Source organism: Bos grunniens, chromosome 24 (genome assembly GCF_055505025.1).
Source record: "Bos grunniens cultivar Pamir isolate PY7600 chromosome 24, Bosgru_T2T1.0, whole genome shotgun sequence".
NCBI lineage: Eukaryota > Metazoa > Chordata > Mammalia > Artiodactyla > Bovidae > Bos > Bos grunniens.
In genome coordinates this window covers 39,073,089-39,093,973 of record NC_141188.1, presented here as the reverse complement: position 1 = coordinate 39,093,973, position 20,885 = coordinate 39,073,089, and the positions used below count along the sequence as shown (strand labels likewise).

The 20,885-nt window shown below is 44.8% G+C and overlaps 1 long non-coding RNA gene across 2 annotated transcripts in view; it reads left to right on the top strand.

Annotated features, from left to right (window-relative positions):
• The window catches only part of LOC147346096 (uncharacterized), a 39,781-nt gene extending 19,179 nt beyond the window's left edge, over positions 1 to 20,602 (top strand). For both annotated transcript variants that reach the window (XR_015153918.1, XR_015153919.1), the window contains one exon: positions 19,891 to 20,602. This is a non-coding gene — a long non-coding RNA (uncharacterized LOC147346096). The remainder of the gene's footprint in view (positions 1 to 19,890) is intronic.
• The last annotated feature ends 283 nt before the right edge of the window (positions 20,603 to 20,885 follow it).

Below are 20,885 nucleotides of genomic sequence, written 5' to 3'. Positions count from 1 at the left end.
ATGTGGGATCTAGTTCCTTCACCAGGGATTGAACCCAGGTCGCCTTCATTGGAAGAGTGGAGTCTTAGCCATTGGACCGACAGTGAAGTGAAGTCGCTCAGTCGTGTCCGACTCATTGTGACCCCATGGACTGTAGCCTATCAGGCTTCTCCATCCATGGGATTCTCCAGGCAAGAATACTGGAGTGGGTTACCATTTCCTTCTCCACGGGATCTTCCTGACCTTGGGATCGAACCCGGGTCTCCCGCATTGGAGGCAGACGCTTTACCCTCTGAGCCACCAGGGAAGCCCAGATAGTGCCTTTGGGACGTACTAAAGAGTAGCCTCTCCAGAGTCGCTCAATTGCGCCCACTGCTGCCCGTCTGTTCACGGGGGGTTCAAGGAAACAAGAAAGGAGAGATTGTAAAGGAATTAAGATTTTGTTTAGGCATGTCCTTCCAGCCATAGGAGCGGGGATCTCCTACCTTAACTGGAGGTCAGAGCCGCGTGAGCTTTCTGCTGCGTTTGTTTTTCGCTGTCCTGGTCTCCAGCACGGTGGGCCTCTTGTCAGTTCCCTTGCGCTGGGTTTTCTTCGTGTTCTGCTTCTACCATTGGAGCTTTCGCTGAGTTGGGCTCCTGCTGTGCTTGGCTTCCTCCTTGCGGGGGCTGCTGCAAGGTTGTTTCAGCCTGGTTAAACTCGAGTCACAGCACAATAAATGCCAGGCAAGTGTATGCTCCTCGGTTCTGTCTCGTCCACGACAAAGATTTGAAGTGATGGACATTAAAGCCCTCAGCGCATCACAGCTCTCGGGTCTTGGAGAAAACGTGTTATATCTCTTAGACAAATCAGTGTTACAGCTGATTAGGGACCGCCAGGGAAGTCCCTAAAAGGTGACTTTAGTTTTTGACTTTTCCTTCTAAAACCAAGTTCCCATGCTGAGTTTATGATTAACCGCTCTATCCAAAACTTTATTACCTTTCTTGTTCAGCACCTGCTCCCTTCAGGATTGAGAAGTATCAAAGAAAAGGCAGGACTGAAACCAAGCATGGCCCTGTGGGCCTTCCTAGGTACAAGAGCCCTCCCTCATTTCTTGTGGAGAAAAACTTCAGTCTCTTAGCCTTTCTGAGTTCCAAAGAGTAGACTCAACCTGTTACTCATTAGGGAAGTGTGAGAATGCAGAAACTAAAGAAAAGAAGTTAAACAAGAGAAGCCATGACAGTAGTTGAGCAATAAAACAGAGTCCGGGTTCCTCCTCAAGGGACATACATAAGAATCTAATACACTTCTTTAAGTTCTTCGGTGGGAACTGTTGACTTAAAAAAAAATACACAATGTTAGAGCCGTGAGCTAAGTTTTATTTGGGGCAAAATGAGGACTGCAGCCTGGCAGATGGCACCTCAGATAGCTGGGAAACTCTTCCAAAGAGGAAGGGGGAAAGGACAGTATAGATGTGATTTTTATGTACATGCAGTCAAGCACACATTTTTTTGGTAGAAAGTTTCTGCTAGTCTTGTGAACCTTCTGCTGATTACGAGGAACAGTCATCACCATGAAAGATTTTAGCGCGTTTCTAGATATGAGGAGATACAAGAATTGGGTTCATAAAATCAGTTCCTGAGAACATCTGAAGACCTGTCCTGCCAGTTTCCCAGAGCACAGAGTGCCTTGTTTCTGCTCTCCACCCTGAACTCCTTCAAAGAGTGTTGAAGGTCAGCAGCTGCAGTAGCACATGATTTAATCCTTGTAGAGGCAGATGGCAAGTATCCACGGCAAGTGCCAATTTGTGGCTGACAGAACTAACACTCCCCACCGCCCCGCCCAGGTGGAGGATGGTCTCTACAAGCTGAACACAAGCACACAGTTGGAACCAGAAGGTTGATGATAAAAGTTCCTGAAAGAGCACCCTATTATCTCACCACTAACCAATCAGAAAGGAGACATGCCCCCTGCAGCACTCATCCTAAACATTGCCTTTAAAAACCCTTCTCTGAAAAGCATCAGGGAGTTCAGGTCTAATCAGCACAAGGTACCCTGCAAACAAACGCTGTGCTTTCCTTCACCACAACCTGGTGTCAGTAAATTGGCTTTGCTGGACAGTGGACAAGCCCACCTAAGTTCGTTTCAGTTACACCCATGCATTAAAAAAAAAACAACACATTTTCTTACCTTCTGTAACAATAAGATGAAGATGATTCAGACTCACCCTGCCCCAAACTTGAAATCAGTCAGGGACCCCTCTTTCCTTTTACTGGGAATAGTATTTAAACACTGTGTTTTAATATACAGCATTTTCATTAAAATTTTTTTTAATATTACATTTATTTTTGACTGCACTGGGTCTTTGTTGCTGTACACAGGCTTTTCTCTAGTTGCAATAAGTGGGCTTCTCCTTGTGGTGGCTTCTATTGTTGCAGAGCACCAGCAATAGAGGTTCGGTGCCTCTAGTAGTGCCTCGGGCTTCGGTAGTTGAAGCACATGGGCTCAGTGGTTGTGGCATAAGGACTTAGTTGCTGTGCAGGAATCTTCCAGGATCAGAGAGTTGAACCTGTGTTTCCAGCATTGGCAGGCAAATTCTTAACCTCTGGACTACCAGGGAAGTCCCATTATTTTTACATTAAAAAAAAAAAAGTACTCCCGGATAGTTTGAAGAATTCTGATAATTTATCCCATGATCTACTTTTCCCATCTGATATAGTTTAGAGTTGTTAATTACAGAAACAATTTCTAACAATTGATGTTTTATTTTTACTTATTTTGGCTGTGCCACATGGCCCGTGATCTTAGTTCCCTAACCAGGGATTGAACCCATGCTCCCTGCATCAGAAGCTCAGAGTCTTAACCACTGGGCCACTGTGGAAGTCCCTGCTGTTTTAAAAGATTATCATCAGTCATCTTAAATTAATAAAACAAGGAAGCCATTGGCTTAAGTTGTCTTTAATGCCTTAGGAGCCAAGTAAACAAACTAAAACCTAAGCTGGATATGCCTCAAGGTTAAAAAATGAAAACCCAATGACAGCCAATCACAAACAGACAACAAGGCTTTCTCAAATAAGGCAACCTAACACGACTGAGCGACTTTACTTTCACTTTTCACTTTCATGCATTGGAGAAGGAATGGCAACCCACTCCAGTTTTCTTGCCTGGAGAATCCCAGGGACAGGGGAGTCTTGTGGACTGCCGTCTATGGGGTCACAGAGTCGGACACGACTGAAGCAACTTAGCAGCAGCAGCAACAGCAAGGCCTCCCTGGTGGCTCAGAGGTTAAAGTGTTTGCCTGCAATGCGGGAGACCTGGGTTCGATCCCTGGGTTGGGAAGATCCCCTGGAGAAGGAAATGGCAACCCACTCTAGTATTCTTGCCTGGAGAATCCCATGGACGGAGGAGCCTGGTGGGCTATAGTCCACGGGGTCACAAAGAGTCAGACACAACTGAGCGAGCAGCTTGACTTGACTTGAAGGCTGTAGCCAACTGGTGGATTCCTTCCTTTGCTTCTCATCTTCTCTGTAACAGTCTTCCCACTCTGTCACCCCTCCCCACCTCCTGTCCCTGGAGTGCTCCTAACACTTCTGGCTTGATTTGTGGATTTTTGCTCAAATAGACTCTTAAAGTTTTTTAATTTGCTTCAGGTTACCTTTGAACAGCCATCTGTTGTATATGTATAATTTATAAAATACTGGTCCACAGGTTTAAAATAGATGATCAAAAGTGATGAGATACAGTGGAAGTGTTAAAAAATAATTTGTATTCCAAATGAATAATCTTAATGTATGATCTTAAAGTTTTCTTCTAAGTCAGTATTATATGATTTTGCAATAATGGCAGTGATCACTATGGGATTGGTCATGTAACTGTTGACTTAACCGAATGATTAATTGACTGACACATGAGACAATTATTTCTGTTACATTATGTTGTCTGTCTAACCTAGTAACTGAGCTGTAGGCAATGCATTAGAAATTCTTAAGACCTGAGTCATGAGAGCAATTGTACAAACTTGTAATTATTTTAATAGTCTGAATACTTAAACATTTAATAATAAATTTCAGAAAACTGCCCATGTACCCATTTTTACATTTGTCTCTTTAAGGGATTGGGGAAATATTGATTTCCTAATGCATGGAAATTTGTTTTCTTGGGCTCCAAAATCACTGCAGATGGTGACTGCAGCCATGAAATTAAAAGACACTTGCTCCTTGGAAGAAAAACTATGACAAACCTAGACAGTGTATTAAAAAGTAGAGACATCACTTTGCCAACAAAGATCTGTCTAGTCAAAGTTCTGGTTTTTCCAGTAGTCATGTATGGATGTGAGATTTGGATCATAAAGAAGGCTGAGTGCTGAAGAATTGATGCGTTTGAACTGTGGCACAGGAGAAGACTCTTGAGGGTCACTTGGGCAGCAAGGAGGTGAAACTAGTCAATCCTAAAGGAAATCAACCCTGAATATTCATTGGAAGGACTGATGCTGAAGCTGAATCTCCAGTACTTTGGCCACCAGATGCAAAGAGCCAACTCATTGGAAAAGAGCTGATTCTGGGAAAGATTGAGGGCAAAAGGAGAAGAGGGCGGCAGAGGATGGGATGGTTAGATGGCATCACTGACTCAATGGACATGAGTTTGAGCAAACTCCAGGAGACAGTGAAGGACAGGGAAGCCTGGCATGCTGCCTCCCATGGGGTTGCAAAGAGTTAGACACGACTTAGTTGAACAAATGAACAATCAATGGATCTTTAGACTGCAGGGAAATCATTGCAGCTAGCCACAGAATATCCTGAATTTAGCTGGTATTTACTTCATGACATTTTGCAGTATAAAAGATATTTGTAATAGTGAATAAAATTTGGTACTGACAGAACCAAAAAGACAGAAGAGAAAAGAGATCAATATAAGTGCAGTGTGCATAATAAAACCGCACAGATGATAATGCTTTTGTCCTCTGAAGCAGAACGATCTTCAAACCAAGACAGATGTAAAAGGAACACCCAGCTGCTCCCAACGAGGACAGGACTTTTGGCTTAGATAAATGACACCCCAGGGTCCTGGAAGGACTTGCAGATGCAATCACAGGATGATCTGAAGGGGAGGAGTCAGGGGAAAGGAGAGCCAGCAAAGACCAGAGATGTTCAAATGAGTTCCAGATTTTCCAGTGCAACAGGAAAGTTTAAAGCAGAGCCTCAGCAGAGCCCCAGAATGGATGATTAAAGGGCCTTCATGCATGTTTATTGAAGAAAGTGGTGACGGCCAGGCCCTCCTCTCTGTTCCCTGAAATCTGAGCTCACTCCTGCCAACCTTGTTTCTATTTTGTAGTGCTTGACTAGAGGAACAGGAAGAAGTTGTAGTCAAAAGTGCTATTTTAGTAAAACATTTGCCAGAAGTCTCTCCTGACATCCTTGGGGACCACAGAAAAATGTGGTCTAGTGATTTCAGGGTCCTTGGGATGTCAGCATTCACTCCACGAAACCTCAGCGAAAAGGTGCAAGGGAAGGAAAAGGACCATAATGGAAAAACTTAATGAACTTTTTAAAACTAATAAGTTCGTTTTTTTTTTTTTTTTTTTTATAGTTTAATGTATTTTAATGGCAAACTTATAGGAACAGCATATAAGACAGACAACATTAAAAATATGTCCTTGCATGTAGGACAACTCAGAAAAGTAGAGTGAGTGGATGGGATCTACTGTATGATAAAAATTCTACAAACACTATTTAAAAACTAATGACTTTTTAACATAAGATAGTCACACTCAGATATCCCTCCTCATCTGTGGAAGTTTTCTAAGGCTCCTATAACAAAAGACCACAAACTGAGTGTTTTGGCAAATACATAAATCTGAGTTATAGAATATAGATTCAGAATATATGTCATCTTCTGCTCCTTCCCACTCAATCCTTGCCTCCAACCACCACAGAAAGCTACTGTTTCTAATTTTTTTCCCCACCAAACATTAGTTTTGCCTGTTCCAGAATTTCATATAAGCTTAATCATACAACATGAACTCTTGTGCAAGACTTCCTTTGCTCTGCATGATTAATTTGTTTCATCCATATCGTGGTTCAGTTGCTAAGTTGTGTCCAACTATTTGTGACCCCATGGACAGCAGAACTTCCCTGTCCTTCACCATCTCCTGGAGTTTGCACAAACTTATGTCTCTCGAGCTGGTGATGCCATCCAACCATCTCATTCTCTATTATCCTCTTCTCCTGTCCTCAGTCTCCCCCAGCATTAGGGTGTTTTCATATTGTCGAGTGTATCTGTAATTCGTTGCTTTTTCTGCTTAGTAAAGTTGCATTGAATGAATATACCAGAATTTAGCCAGCCCCATCTTAATATTTGTTTGTTTGTTTTTGGCTGTTGAGTCTTAGTGGTGGCTTTCAGGCTCAGTGGTTGTGGTGCCTCGGCTTAGTTGGGATCTTGGTTCCCTGACTTACGAAGTCCCTGCAGTCTACAAAAGCCCACTGAGGACACTGAGGAATTGTCAGGTCAAAGAGTTCTAGAACAGAGTGAGACCTCGAAGGTCTTCATTCTGACTTTGCATGCCAGGATTTTTTGGAAAAATCCTGCTGCTGGGAGCGGCACTAACTCTGGCACTCTGCCACTAACCAGAGGCAGAGTGAGGCTGACTCCCATTTCCCTCAGCTCTCTTCAGTGACAGACGTATGACGTATATAATTTTCATTTTTAATAAAAACAGCAGGTGCTTATATTACGGCTATAATAGCTGAAATATCAGATTATTTTATTACATTAATGTGCACTTTAAAATATTAAGCTATAGTTTGCCTCTGACCTGCAAGTCACACAAATGTACATGAACCTCCCCATCTCTACTCCTCTTCAAGTCCAGGGTCTGAGTTCAGAGGGGAAGGAAAGAAGCCGTGGCTGGAGGGGAGGACCCCTAAAGCCCTGGTTCTCTCCATTCCCAGACCTGTAGTTTTGCATCATTTTTTCCCCCACTAGGAAAAAATACAGATGGTAATAAAATCCACTTCACACCCCTTTTATCCTGATTTGATTTATATCAGATATGTTTAAATTCCCTACACCATCATGTACAATTTTCCTCTTTGGGATGTACTGAGGCAGGAAGGCTAATACATCCAGGGGAGCTTATACCATGCACACTTTTTTTTTTTTTTTTACTGTTGAAGGTAGAGTTGCCAGAAAAAATACAGAACGCCCAGCTAAATGTAAATGGATAAACAACAAGGATGGAATCCTAAAAGACATTATTCATTGTTTACCCTACATGCAAATATCCCTGGACCTCCTGTGTTTCTATTGGCTGACTTCGCAGCCCCCGTTGGGCGGTACCCAACTGAGCTGCTCTCCCTAGGGCCCCACTCGCTCAGGCTTCTGGCACCAGAATAATTGCCTGGCGTGCTTTAGGAGTTGGTTTGAAGTTATTTAGATTCGATGACCTCTTTTTCTCCTTTGTGTAGGAATTCACTTACCAAGACAACTAGAGGAAATGGTAACCAGATCCTGCTTTCTAGAAACTCTATTTAATAAACAGCAGCAGTTTTTATTCCTCCACCTTTTTGCATCCTTGGGGATGAGATCATTGGGATAAAAGTCATTCTATCTTCTTATTTTAAAATTCTATGTTCAGGCCCTTTAGTGGAACATCATTCTTTAGAGTGTTTAAAAGCCCTGTTATTTTGTTCTGTTAGACACTTATTTTCTGTTTTCCTTCTGAGACTCTGGAACAGGAGGTGAACGGCTGTCTGTTTCTCTCTCTCTCTCGTGTAGCAGCTGGGATTCAGTGCATTTCTGCAGACAGAGGTGGGGCCCTTCCAGCTGTCTCCCAGGTATTCCCAGCCAGGCAAAGACAGAGGTGGGGCCCTTCCAGCTGTCTCCCAGGTATTCCCAGCCGGGCACCGGGTATCACCACCTATGGGCTCCAGCATCTGACCACCCTGCCGCCTGCTGCTCGTGAGTCCAAATGCAGTGACTGGCAACCTCTCCATGCCCCGTGTTCACATCTATAACAAAAAGTTGATGTTAAATTGCGAGGATCACAGTCAGTACTGGCAAAGCCCTCAGAAGAGAACTAATTCTGTGTGTGCGTGCTCAGTTGTAGCCAACTCTTTTGTGACCCTATGGACTATAGCTCACCAGGCTCCTCTGTCTGTGGGGTTTCCCAGAACAGAAGGAATCCTGGAGAGGGTTTCCATTTCCTCCTCCAGGGTATCTTCCTGACCCAGAGATCGAACCTGAGTCTCCTGCATTGCAGGTGGATTCTTTACCACTGCACCCTCTGGGAAACCTCTGTTAAACAAATCCGTAGATCAGCTTTCCATCCTGGGCAATTTCCTCTTCTCTTTTGAGATGCCATTTGTTAAGTGGTTATAACTGTTCCATCTAACCTATAAGATTTCTGAAGGAATGAATGAATAACCCTCCAGGAGTGCAGGTTTTAGAGAACGTGGTAATTCCATGTGGGAAAACTGTTGTTATCATCAGGAATGGATGCTTTCAAAAACCTGAAAATTTTTCCAAGTCACAAGAAGAACAGAGGGGAGATGGAGGTTCCCTTTGCATTCCTGGGTGACACAGGGAGATAGGTGACTCCAGAGTATGGCAGCCCCAAGCTTTTCCGAGTGAGTGGTCCAGGGCAGTTCCTCCCAGGCAGGGTCTGGCATTTATCCTGCTTCTCCTGCACAGCTGGTCACACCTTCTCTTCTTACCTCCAAGATGTTATCACCTAAGAGAGGATTTGATAAATAAATCTGAGAGTTGGTCATAAAGAAGGCTGAGTGCCCAAGAATTGATGCTTTCAAATTGTGGTCTGAGAATCCCTTGAACTGCAAGGAGATCAAATCAGTCAATCTTAAAGGAAATCAACCCTGAATATTCACTGAAAGGACTGATGCTGAAGCTGAAGCGCCAATATTTGGCCACCCAATGGCTAAGAGCTGGCTCATTGGAAAAGACCTTGATGCTTGGAAAGACTGAGGGCAGGAGGAGAAAGGGGCAGCAGAGGATGAGATGGTTGGATGGCATCACTGACTCAGTGGACGTGAATTTGAGCAAACTCCTGGAGACGGTGAAAGACAGGAAAGCCTGGTGTGCTACAGTCCATGGAGTGCAAAGAGTCAGACACGACTTAGTGACTAAACAACAACAACAAATCTGAAAACTGAACAGCTACAGCACTAATATAAAAGACTGGTATGTTTTGTGCCAGCAGGTGTGGAGAGATGGGAGCACCAAGTTTCTCCATCAGGGTAAATGAAACATAGATAATGGTGAGAAGTATCAAGAATGCAAAAGCACTAAACGAAGGAGCTTCACACTAATACTTGGTGTGACTGGTGAATGTCTGCTTTGAACAACAGCAGGCATTGCTCTCAGGCCCTTAGAAGGGTGGTGGGCATCCAGCAGGAGTCGATTCTAAGCCTAGGCAGTTTTTAAAAGCTCTAGGGGTGGACTTCGGTGGCACAGTGGATAAGAATCTGCTTGCCAGTGCAGGGGACACTGGTTCAGTCCTGGTCTGGGAAGATTCCACATGCCACAGGGCAACTAAACCCATGTGCTACGACTGTTGAACCTGTGTTCTAGAACCCATGTGCTGCAGCTACTGGAGCCCTCAGGCTCTGAAGCCTGTGCTCTGCAGTAAGAAGTCACCACAATGAGAAGCCCCCACACCACAAGGAGAGTAGCCCCACTCTCTGAAACTTTTGAGAAAAGCCCACACAGCAACAAAGACCCAGAACGCCCATACATAAATAAAATTATACATATATAAAGAAGATGATACAAATCAAATGTCTGTCCTGTTTTACTTTGGAGCAAAGCTCAGAGGTGGCTGAGAGAGCTCGGGTTGGAGAGAGGCCGAGAGTTGCCAGGCAGGAAACAGATGGGCCGGGTCCCAGGCAGTAGGAAGGAAGGTGTCCTACAAAATCTTCACCAGAGATGTTGATGAACCACTTCAGACCTACCCTTGGAGCAGTTGTAAACACAGATGGTGAATTAGGGACATAAGGAAATGATTTTTCAAGGGTCGATTGTAAGACATTGTGACATAACAGAGAAAAGATATATTGGTCTCTATCCCCAGCCCCTGGCCCAGAGCTCCTAAAACCCTAATAGTTTCCTAAAGGATGCAAACAGCACTAGGGTGTCTTTTGTCCTATTGTTTGGCCTTTGACTGGGCTTCTGACACACAGCTTCTAAATCCCTTGGAATTTCCTGGGTGATAGAAGTGGCTTATGTTCTAATGAGGCAACTCTTCTTTCTTTCTCCTCCATACCACACCCCCCTTACCTGCCAACTGTGCGCACAGCATGTGGGATCTTAGTTCCCTGACCAGGGATTGAACTAACACCCCCTGCACTGGAATTGTGGAGCCTGAACCACTGGACTGCCAGTGAAGTCCTAATGAGGCAACTCTTGACTGGCTCCTGGATAATGTCAAGAGGGAGGCTGGTCACCAGAAATTCCGAGTCAAGATTAGAAGTTTGGAACTTTCAGCCCCACCTCCCATCTTCCTGGAAGGGGAAAGGGGCGGGAGATTGTTTCTGATAGGTCATGCATATGTGATGAAGCCGACATAAAATTCCCCAAAGTGTGAGGCTGAGAGAGCTTCCAGGTCATGAACGCATCTTCCATCCCTGGAGGGTGACACACCCCAACTCCAAGGGGATAGGAGCTCGTGGGCACAGAGCCCTTCCGGAGCCCACCCTATGTACCTCTCCACCTGGCTGTTCATTTGTAGCTTTCAAAATGTGCTTTATCATAAATCAGCTGTAGTAAGTAAACTGTTTTCCTGGGTTCTGTGAGCTACTGTAGCAATTATTGAACTAGAGGAGAGGATTATGGGAATCTGATTTATAGCCAAATCAGAGCCTGAACAGAAGTTGTGAGGAGCTGTGAAGTTGTTGGCATCTGAAATGGGGCTGCTGCTGCTGCTGCTAAGTAGCTTCAGTCGTGTCCGACTCTGTGCGACCCCATAGATGGCAGCCCACCAGGCTCCCCCGTCCCTGGAATTCTCCAGGCAAGAACACTGGAGTGGGTTGCCATTTCCTTCTCCAATGCATGAACGTGAAAAGTGAAAGTGAAGTCACTCAGTCGTGTCCAACTCTTCGAGACCCCATGGACTGCAGCCCACCAGGCTCCTCCGTCCATGGGATTTTCCAGGCAAGAGTACTGGAGTGGGGTGCCATTGTCTTCTACAAAACTCTTTGGATCAAATAGCTGGCTCTAACTATGAGAGCCAACAGAATAGTTTGGGGAGTGGGAGGATGTAAGCAGCTCATCTGACATTCTGCTAAGTTAGCAGATTTCTTTCTTCCCACGTGGACTGCAGAAAATGGGCATTTGGAACGATGGGTTGGCTTAGGAGCAGGTCTGCAGAGTGTTGGGACAAATTAGCCAGCATGCTGGGTATTGTAAAGGGTGGGGACCCTTGAGAAGACCATCGTATTCAAGTTTAATATGACACCTTAGAGAGTTAACACGTTGGTAGGAAGGACGTGTGTGTGAGTGCATTCAGTTGTGTCTGACTCTTCATAACCCCATGGACTGTAGCCCACCAGGCTCCTCTGTCCATGGGATTTCCCAGGCAAGAATACTGGAGTGGGTTGCCATTTTCTTCTCCAGGGGATCTTCTCGACCTAGGGATCTAACCCTGGCCTTTTGCATTGCGGGCAGATTCTTTACTGTCTGAGCCACTAGGGAAGTCCCAGTGATTACTTTCTAAAACAAATGTATAAATGTTGCTTCTACTGAGACCCTATCTTTTATTTAATAAACACTGGTTGAGTGCTTCCTCAGTACTGACAACTCTTCTCAAAGATACTACAGGAAGAAGGAATCTGGGAGAGAGAAACACAGACAACAAGCAGATAACAATGCCCTTTTCCTTGTCACAGTGCATCTGATGACACAGTCACACTTCATGCAGATACAGCTTTAGTACAGGTGCTGCTGAAGCCAACACCAGGTTCAGCTTTGAGACTCATCTGGCTCCTCTGCCCTGGGATGGCGCCAAGTCTTGGAGCTGGCCTGTTGCTGACATGTCATCTCTCAGATGTATCCTTTGCACAGACACCTGCTTCCAGCCACTGCCTGTCCAGTTTTCCCCTTCTGTCTCTTTCAGCTCCTCATAGTGTCTGTTACCCACCCACATTCTTCAAATAGCCCTGTGGTATTTTTATTCTCTAGTGAAATATCTAAAGATAACTAGGCAAAACATCACACAAGTGTAGAGTCCAAGAGCCTGAATGAAGGAAAGTACTGAATGTGATAGATGGAAAAAATCCTGGGAGTTCCTTTACTTTCTTGAACTCCCTTATTTATTTTTAAATTATATTTATTCATTTATTTGGCTGTGCTGGACCTTAGTTGAGTGCCTGGGATCTTTCATCTTCATTGCAGCATGTGGGATCTTTAGTTGTGGCATGCAAATTCTTAGTTATGGCGTGTGAGAAGTAGTTTCCCGATCAGGGATCAAACCTGGGCCCCCTACATTGGGAGCATGGACCCTTAGCCACTGGACCATCAGGGAAGTCCCTGAACTCCCTTATTTTTAGGTAAGGAAACTTATGTCCAAGAAAGCTGTGACTTGTCCAAGGTCAAAGTCCTTCAGTAACAGACCTAGCACTAAAAACCTGGGTCTTCAGATGCTGTGTCCAGTGCTCTGTGACTCTGCCCTGCAGCCTTTTGTGGACTGAGTGCCTCTGCCTCACCCCCACCTAATCCATACGTTGAAGCCCTAATGCCTAACTCAGTGGTATTTGGAGGTGAGGACTTGGGGAGGTAATTAGAGTTGGATTAAGTCATGAGGATGGGCTGCTCATGATGGGGTTAGTGGCTTTTTAGGAAGAAAAATGGATCTCTTTCTCTCCGCATGCATGCACTGGAGAAAGGCCACATGAGGCCACAGGGAGAAGGCGTCTGTCTGCAAGCTGAAAGAGAGCTCTCACCAGGCACTGAATAAGCCAGTGCCTTAATCTTGGACTTCCAGCCTCTGAAACTGAGAAACAAACTTCTGCTGTTTAAGACACCTGTCTGTGGTATTTTGTGATGGCAGCCTGTGCAGATTAAAACACTGTCCAGAGGAAAATCTGCCTGAAGAGAACACAGAGGACACTTCTTTTCCAGTTGTTAGATGCATGATCACTTTGTTATTCCATGGCTCCATGAGATAACAGGCATGGGGAAATTGATTAAAAGGTTTTCACGAGGAAAGATTGTGTGTGTGTGTTAGTCACTTCAGTCATGTTCAACTCTTTGCAACCTCATGGACCGGAGCCCGCCAGACTTTTCTGTCCATGGAAGTCTCACCAGAACACTGGTGAGGGTTGTCATTCCCTTCTCAGGGGGATCTTCCTTAGCCAGGGATCAAACCCAGAGTCTTTAGTGTCTGAGCCACCAGGGAAGATGAAAGACTGAAGGAGCTCTATTATTCATTGGGAAAACATTTTTAAAGCATCATTTCATACATAGGCTTAAGTTTCCAATCTAATCCAATTCGTTTCATTCATTCATGCATTTAACAAATAATGAACCAGGCAGCATTCTAAGGGCTGGTAATATATCGGTGATTATTAGAGACCAAGTCCCTGCCCTAATGCAGGGCACCCCCTAATTAAAATGGGGGTGGAGGGATGGGTGTTAGACACCAAGATGCTCCCCTCAGATTCCACTTTAAGGAGGAGCTTGTTGTCCAGCTGTGGGGAGCAGGGTGTGTCCAGCAGCAGTCTCTGGCTGTCAGCTCCTTCACAGTCAGTTTCAGCTGCTGTTTTGCCCGTATCCAATGCCACTCCAGTACTCTTGCCTGGAAAATCCCATGGACAGAGGAGCCTGGTGGGCTGCAGTCCATGGGGTCGCTAAGAGTCGGACACGACTGAGTGACTTCACTTTCACTTTTCACTTTCTTGCATTGGAGAAGGAAATGGCAACCCACTCCAGTGTTCTTGCCTGGAGAATCCCAGGGACGGGGGAGCCTGGTGGGCTGCCACCTATGGGGTCGCACAGAGTCGGACGTGACTGAAGCGACTTAGCAGCAGCAGCAGCAATGGCCAAGTATAATAGAGGCATAAAGACCTGCTCATTTCAGAACAATACCAGGAGAATTCCGATGGGCAATTCTTGCTCTAGAGTTTCCTGTCAAACTTGTCAATCCTTCTGCGTGCCGGCATCACAATTCAACTTCTCCCTCTGGCCAATTTTGCTTTTCCCAGATTTTCCTTTCACGTTGTTGTCGTTCAGTCGAGAAGTTGTGTCCAACTCTTTGCAACCCTATGAACTGCAGCACGCCAGGCTTCCCTGTCCTTCACTGTCTCCCAGAGTTTGCTCAAATTCATGTCCACTGAGTTGGTAATGCTTTCTAACTATCTTATCTTCTGCCAACCTCTTCTCCTTTTACTTTCAATATTTCCCAGGAATTTCAGTCTTCAAATTCCTTTTAAGTGCTGATCCCTAATAAACATCATGCATCCTAAATTCTGTCTCAGTGTCTGCCTCCAGGAAACCCAACTTGCCAGGGACTGTTTTATATAAGATTATTGGTGAAGCCTTTTTTGAAAGCTAAGGTGACGTTCGAGCATTTGAGTGAAGACCTGGAGAATGTCAGGGAGAAAGTCCCAGAGAGATGTGAGGAAAGCGAGTGAGTCAGAAGTCAGGGCAGAGGGAATGTGACCGAGCAGGACCCTGTGGGGTGGGGTGAGGGGGCAGCTACAATAGCCCCTCCTTGCCACCCCCCACCCTGTCATTTCTCATTTGTAGGGAAAGGTTTTAGTCCCCTAGGCCTTCCCTGAGTTCCAAAGAGCAGATTCAAGCAGTTAGTAATCAGAGAAGTGAGGGAATGTAGAAACAAAGGAGAAGCAGTCAAGAAGAAATAGTTAAATCATAAAACAGAGTCCTAGTTCCGCCTCAAGGCATACATATAACAGTCTGATGCGTATCTTTGAGTTATTCTGCAGGAAGTAAGGGGCTTCTCAGGTGGTGCTAGTGGTAAAGAACTCGCTTGTCAGTGCAGAAGTTGTAAGAGACACAGGTTCGGTCCCTGGGTCGGGAAGATCCCCTGGAGGAGGCCCTAAGGCCCACACCCAGATGGAGGATGTTGATTATGTGCTGAGATCCCAGACTGCACAGGACCAGAGGCTGACAGCTGAAATTCCTGAACATCACCCTGTTCCCTTGGGGCTTCCCTGGTGACTTCGGCGGTGAAGAATCTGCCTGCAATTTGGGAGACCTGAATTCGACCCCTAAGTCAGGAAGATCCCCTGGAGAAGGGAATGGCTACCCACAGCAATATTCTTCCTGGGAAATCCCATGGACAGAATAGCCTGGTGGGCTACAGTCCACGGGGTCCCAAAGAGTTGGACATGACTGAGTGACTACCACTTTGACTTTTTGACCCTGTTCAGGTCAGTTCAGTTGCTCAGTCGTGTCTGACTCTTTGCTACCCCACTGACTGCAGCACACGAGGTTTCCCTGTCCATCACCAACTCCTGGAGCTTGCTCAAACTCATGTCCATTGAGTTGGTGACCCTGTTACCTCACCATTAACCAATCAGAAAAAAGGCATGCCTCCCTGCAGGTCTTACCCCAAACATTGCCTTTAAAAACCCTTCCCTGAAAACCATCAGGCAGTTCAGGTCTTTTGAGCACAAGTCGCCAGTTCTCCTTTCTCAGCCCTGAAATAACCCTTTGTCTGCTCTAAACTCTGACGTTTAGGTTCATTTGGCCTCATTGTGGTTCAGACACATGGACTCGGGTTTGAAACCAGAAACAGCTGGTGCAAAGGCCCCGAGTCAAGGGTGTGCCTGGCAGGTTCCAGAAACAGCAAAGGAGCCAAAGGAGTAAATGGAGCAAACAGAGAAGGGTGGCAGGAAATTAGATGCAAAAGGCATGAGGAGCTGGGCGGCTAGGGAGGGGGTGATACTGTCCCACTGTGTAGGGATATGTCACGAAAAGGCGCCGAGTTGACTGTTGTGGAGAAAACACTCTGGTTAAAAGTTGTCAGGTAAGAGACCTGCAAAGGGAAAGAATACAGATTACAAAAGAAGAAGAAGAAGAAGAAAAATCTAAACACACGGCTCCATATCTTTGTTGCAGGAAGGCGTGGGGGGGGGGGCCCTTCCAGGGCTTGAGATCAGGCTTTTATCTGAGGAGACACGTGCTGACAAGGCATGAGACTATTGGAAAGAGGTGCCTGGGTGGAGAGCAGGAGGGTAAGGGAACCCAGGAGGACTGCTCTGCCACTTAAAGCCTACAGTCTCGGGTTTAATGGTGATGGATTTAGTTTCCAGGTTGTCTCTGGCCAGTCACTATGACTCAGGTCCTTCCTGGTGTGCATACATCATCCAGTCAAGATGGAGTCAGCGAGAAGGATTCTGGAAGGTTGGTAGGACGCTTGGACTGGCGTCTCCTCTCTGCTTTTGCCCTATCCCAAATTCTTCCAGTTGGTGGTAGCTTGTTAGTTCCACATTCCTTACCAGGTCCTCCTGTTTAGGATAATTCCTACAAGCGGTTTCTAGGGTGCCTGGCCAGGACGAGTGGTTTTGGTCAGTGGATCCCCTAACACAATGGCAGTTTCTGAATTCTGGAGGGAATCAGGCAGAGAGGAAGATAAATGTTTCATTTCTGTTTACAGAAGTATAATCTGTTAAACTGTTAGAGTTACAGATAATTTAAGAGAAAAGAGAAAGGAGTTCCTTGAATCCAGGATACAGAACATTAGACAAACAGCAAGGTTACAAACAAAGGCCATAATTATCCTTCATCAGTTCATCCAGTCCCATGTAATTATTTCTTGTTCTGCTTGATCTTGGTTGGTGGTTTTATGAACTCATCAGCTTCTCTACTACAGTTCTGGCAGTCTTTATCCAGTCCAGTGGTTTGATCTCAAACTTATTTAAGCAACATTATCAGAAGCATTGTATAGACTCTGGAGCATCTGAAAAGGAGCAGTCCTTTTCAGAGATCTCCAATAGTCCCTGATGGAGAGCAGAATATGCCACCCCAAAATACATCTCTTTGATATATTAAGCTGGTTACTTTCTTTCTTTCCTTTTATGTCATTTTTTTTTTAACTTTTTATTTTGTATGGGGGTATAACTAATTAACAATGTTGTGATAGTTTCAGGTGAGTAGCAGAGGGACCCAGCCATTCATGTACATGTATCCATCCCTCCCCAAACTCCCTTCCCATCCAGGTTGCCGCATAACATTGAGCAGAGTTCCCTGCACTTTACACTGGGTCCTTGTTGGTGATCCATTTTACATATAGCAGAGCATACATGTTCAGTCTTCCCAGGTGGCGCTAGTGGTAAAGAACCCACCTGCCAATGCGGGAGACATGAGACATAGGTTTGATTCCCTGGGTCAGGAAGATCCCATGGAGAAATGGCCACCCACTCCAGTATTCTGGCCTGGAGAATTCCATGGATAGAGGAGCCTGGCAGGCTACCAATCCATGGGGTTGCAAAAGAATTGGACACAACTTAGCAACTAAACAGCAACAACCACCTATGGGCATATGATTTAAATTGTTATATAGACTCTTCTTAAAATCTACATAAATCAACTATATTTTATCAAGTTAAATAAAATATGTTGCACTCTGTGGTATAAAAATCAAAGGTTTTATAGACTAGAGATCTCTTCAAGAAAATCAGAGATACCAAAGGAAAATTTCATGCAAAGATGGGCTCGATAAAGGACAGAAATGGTATGGACCTAACAGAAGCAGAAGATATTAAGAGGTGGCAAGAATACACAGAAGAACTGTACAAAAAAGATCTTCACGACCCAGATAATCACGATGGTGTGATCACTCACCTAGAGCCAGACATCCTGGAATGTGAAGTCAAGTGGGCCTTAGAAAGCATCACTATGAACAAAGCTAGTGGAGGTGATAGAATTCCAGTTGAGCTATTCCAAATCCTGAAAGATGATGCTGTGAAAGTGCTACACTCAATATGCCAGCAAATTTGGAAAACTCAGCAATGGCCACAGGACTGGAAAAGGTCAGTTTTCATTCCAATCCCAAAGAAAGGCAATGCCAAAGAATGCTCAAACTACCGCACAATTGCACTCATCTCACACACTAGTAAAGTAATGCTCAAAATCCTCCAAGCCAGGCTTTCGCAATATGTGAACCGTGAACTTCCTGATGTTCAAGCTGGTTTTAGAAAAGGCAGAGGAACCAGAGATCAAATTGCCAACATCCACTGGATCATGGAAAAAGCAAGAGAGTTCCAGAAAAACATCTATTTCTGCTTTCTTGACTATGCCAAAGCCTTTGACTGTGTGGATCACAATAAACTGTGGAAAATTCTGAAAGAGATGGAAATACCAGACCACCTGATCTGCCTCTTGAGAAATTTCTATGCAGGTCAGGAAGCAACAGTTAGAACTGGACATGGAACAACAGACTGGTTCCAAATTGGAAAAGGAATACGTCAAGGCTGTATATTGTCACCCTGTTTATTTAACTTATATGCAGAGTATATCATGAGAAATGCTGGACTGGAAGAAACACAAGCTGGAATCAAGATTGCCGGGAGAAATATCAATAACCTCAGATATGCAGATGACACCACCCTTATGGCAGAAAGTGAAGAAGAACTCAAAAGCCTCTTGATGAAAGTGAAAGAAGAGAGTGGAAAAGTTGGCTTAAAGCTCAACATTCGGAAAACTAAGATCATGGCATCTGGTCCCATCACTTCATGGCAAATACATGGGGAAACAGTGGAAAGAGTGTCAGACTTTATTTTGGGGGCTCCAAAATCACTGCAGATGGTGACTGCAGCCATGAAATTAAAAGATGCTTACTCCTTGGAAGGAAACTTATGACCAACCTAGATAGCATATTCAAAAGCAGAGACATTACTTTGCCAACAAAGGTCCATCTAGTCAAGGCTATGGTTTTTCTTGTGGTCATGTATGGATGTGAGAGTTGGACTATGAAGAAGGCTGAGTGCTGAAGAATTGATGCTTTTGAAGTGTGGTGTTGGAGAAGACTCTTGAGAGTCCCTTGGACTGCAAGGAGATCTAACCAGTCCATTCTAAAGGACATCAGCCCTGGGTGTTCTTTGGAAGGACTGATGCTAAAGCTGAAACTCCAATACTTTGGCCACCTCATGCGAAGAGTTGATTCATTGGAAAAGACTCTGATGCTGGGAGGGATTGAGGGCAGGAAGAGAAGGGGACAACAGAGGATGAGATGGCTGGATGGCATCACCGACTCAATGGACATGAGTCTGAGTGAACTCCGGGAGTTGGTGATGGACAGGGAGGCCTGGCGTGCTGCGATTCATGGGGTTGCAAAGAGCAACTGAGCGACTGAACTGAACTGAAAGCCATTTAATTTATTTTAAATCTTTTATTTGGTAAAAAAGATAAGAATAAAAAACATAGATCTCTGTAATTCACAAAATCTTAAGGCATTTTCTAATTTTGTTGGTTTGTTTTGTTTTTCCTACTGGAAGGGAGCAGGACCCTATGATCCTTCCCCGCCATGTCCTCTGCTTACCTTTGGTTTGTGGAAAAGCCTGAGTCAAAGAATAAGTTTAATCAGAGAAGTGAGAAACAAAGAAAGACAAAGGAGACCACATACCACATAATAACAGTTTAGTCATTAAACATAGTCAAAAACATTTAGTTCCTCCTCAAGAGCTGTAGACAGTATTCTGAGCTGTATCCTGTGAGCTGTCTTGTAGATACTGAAACCCCCGACAGGTGGAAGAAATTAACTCCATGATAACCAAACTGTAGCCATGATGTGTGTGTGTAATGTGGTAAGTCGCTTCAATCGTGTCCGACTATTTGCAACCCCTTGGACTGCAGCCCGCCAGGCTCCTCTGTCCATGGAGATTCTCATGGGGATCTTCCCAACCCAGGGGATCTTCCCAACCCAGGGATCAAACTCACATCTCTCACGTCTCTTGCATTGGCAGGCAGATTCTTTGCCACTGGCCACACCTGGGAAGCCAGTCATGACATAAGCTGCCACAATTTTGAAACTTGACCTCAAGGAAATGGGACAAACCACGCCTGAACTGAAGACTAACTGTACCTAATACCATCAAGATGATGTTGGTCAGACCACTGCATGACCAGTTTCAAGACAGCTGTCAGAGCTGGCTGTGCTCCGCATGGAGCCCCCTTCCTCTGTGTGTAACAGCTCCTGCCCACTGATTGTCAGCGGGAGGGAGCAGGCCTTTGGACAGGCGTTCTTCCCCCACCCCCACCCACCATACTTTTCTTTCCACCAGCCTGGCCTCTTTACCAGCTTTTGAGAGGTGAGTAGCTGGACCCCACTTTCAGTTACTACTACTCAGTTCATACAAAAAGAAAAGTATTTTCAAAATATAATCTGTAAACCTAGTGGGAAAATCTCTCCTGATTAAGCAGCAGATGGATAAATCTGTGTAATCAAAAAAAAAAAAAAATCCGTGTAATCAGAAATAGTCTTTGGAAATGAGTAAGTTCAAGAGAGAAGTGCAGTGTATTCTAAACACACGTTCTTTGCATTTCCCACTTGATATACTACACTATTCTCCAATTGCAGCTTAGTGGGAATTAGCTGGTTCAGTAAATGTTAGCAACCAGTACCTATTCATTTTCATGGTTCTGTTTCCTAATATGTTTATTTGACTTTTATCTACATATGAGTGGTCTTTCATTTATTCATTCATTTATCCTTCATTTTTTTTTTCCACTGTGCCGACCAGGGATCAACCAGGGATCAGACCCGTGCCCCCTGCGTTGGGAGTATGGAGTCTTAACCTCTGGATCACCAGGGAAGTCCCTATCCTTCCATTCAGCCATTGAAGGTTTTCTTGCTTTCCAGGACTATAAAACATATGATCAAGTTATAGTCCTGTCTTGGCTCACCACGCTATTTATCAGGGAAGACAGATATGTAAATAGATAACGATAGGGCAGTATG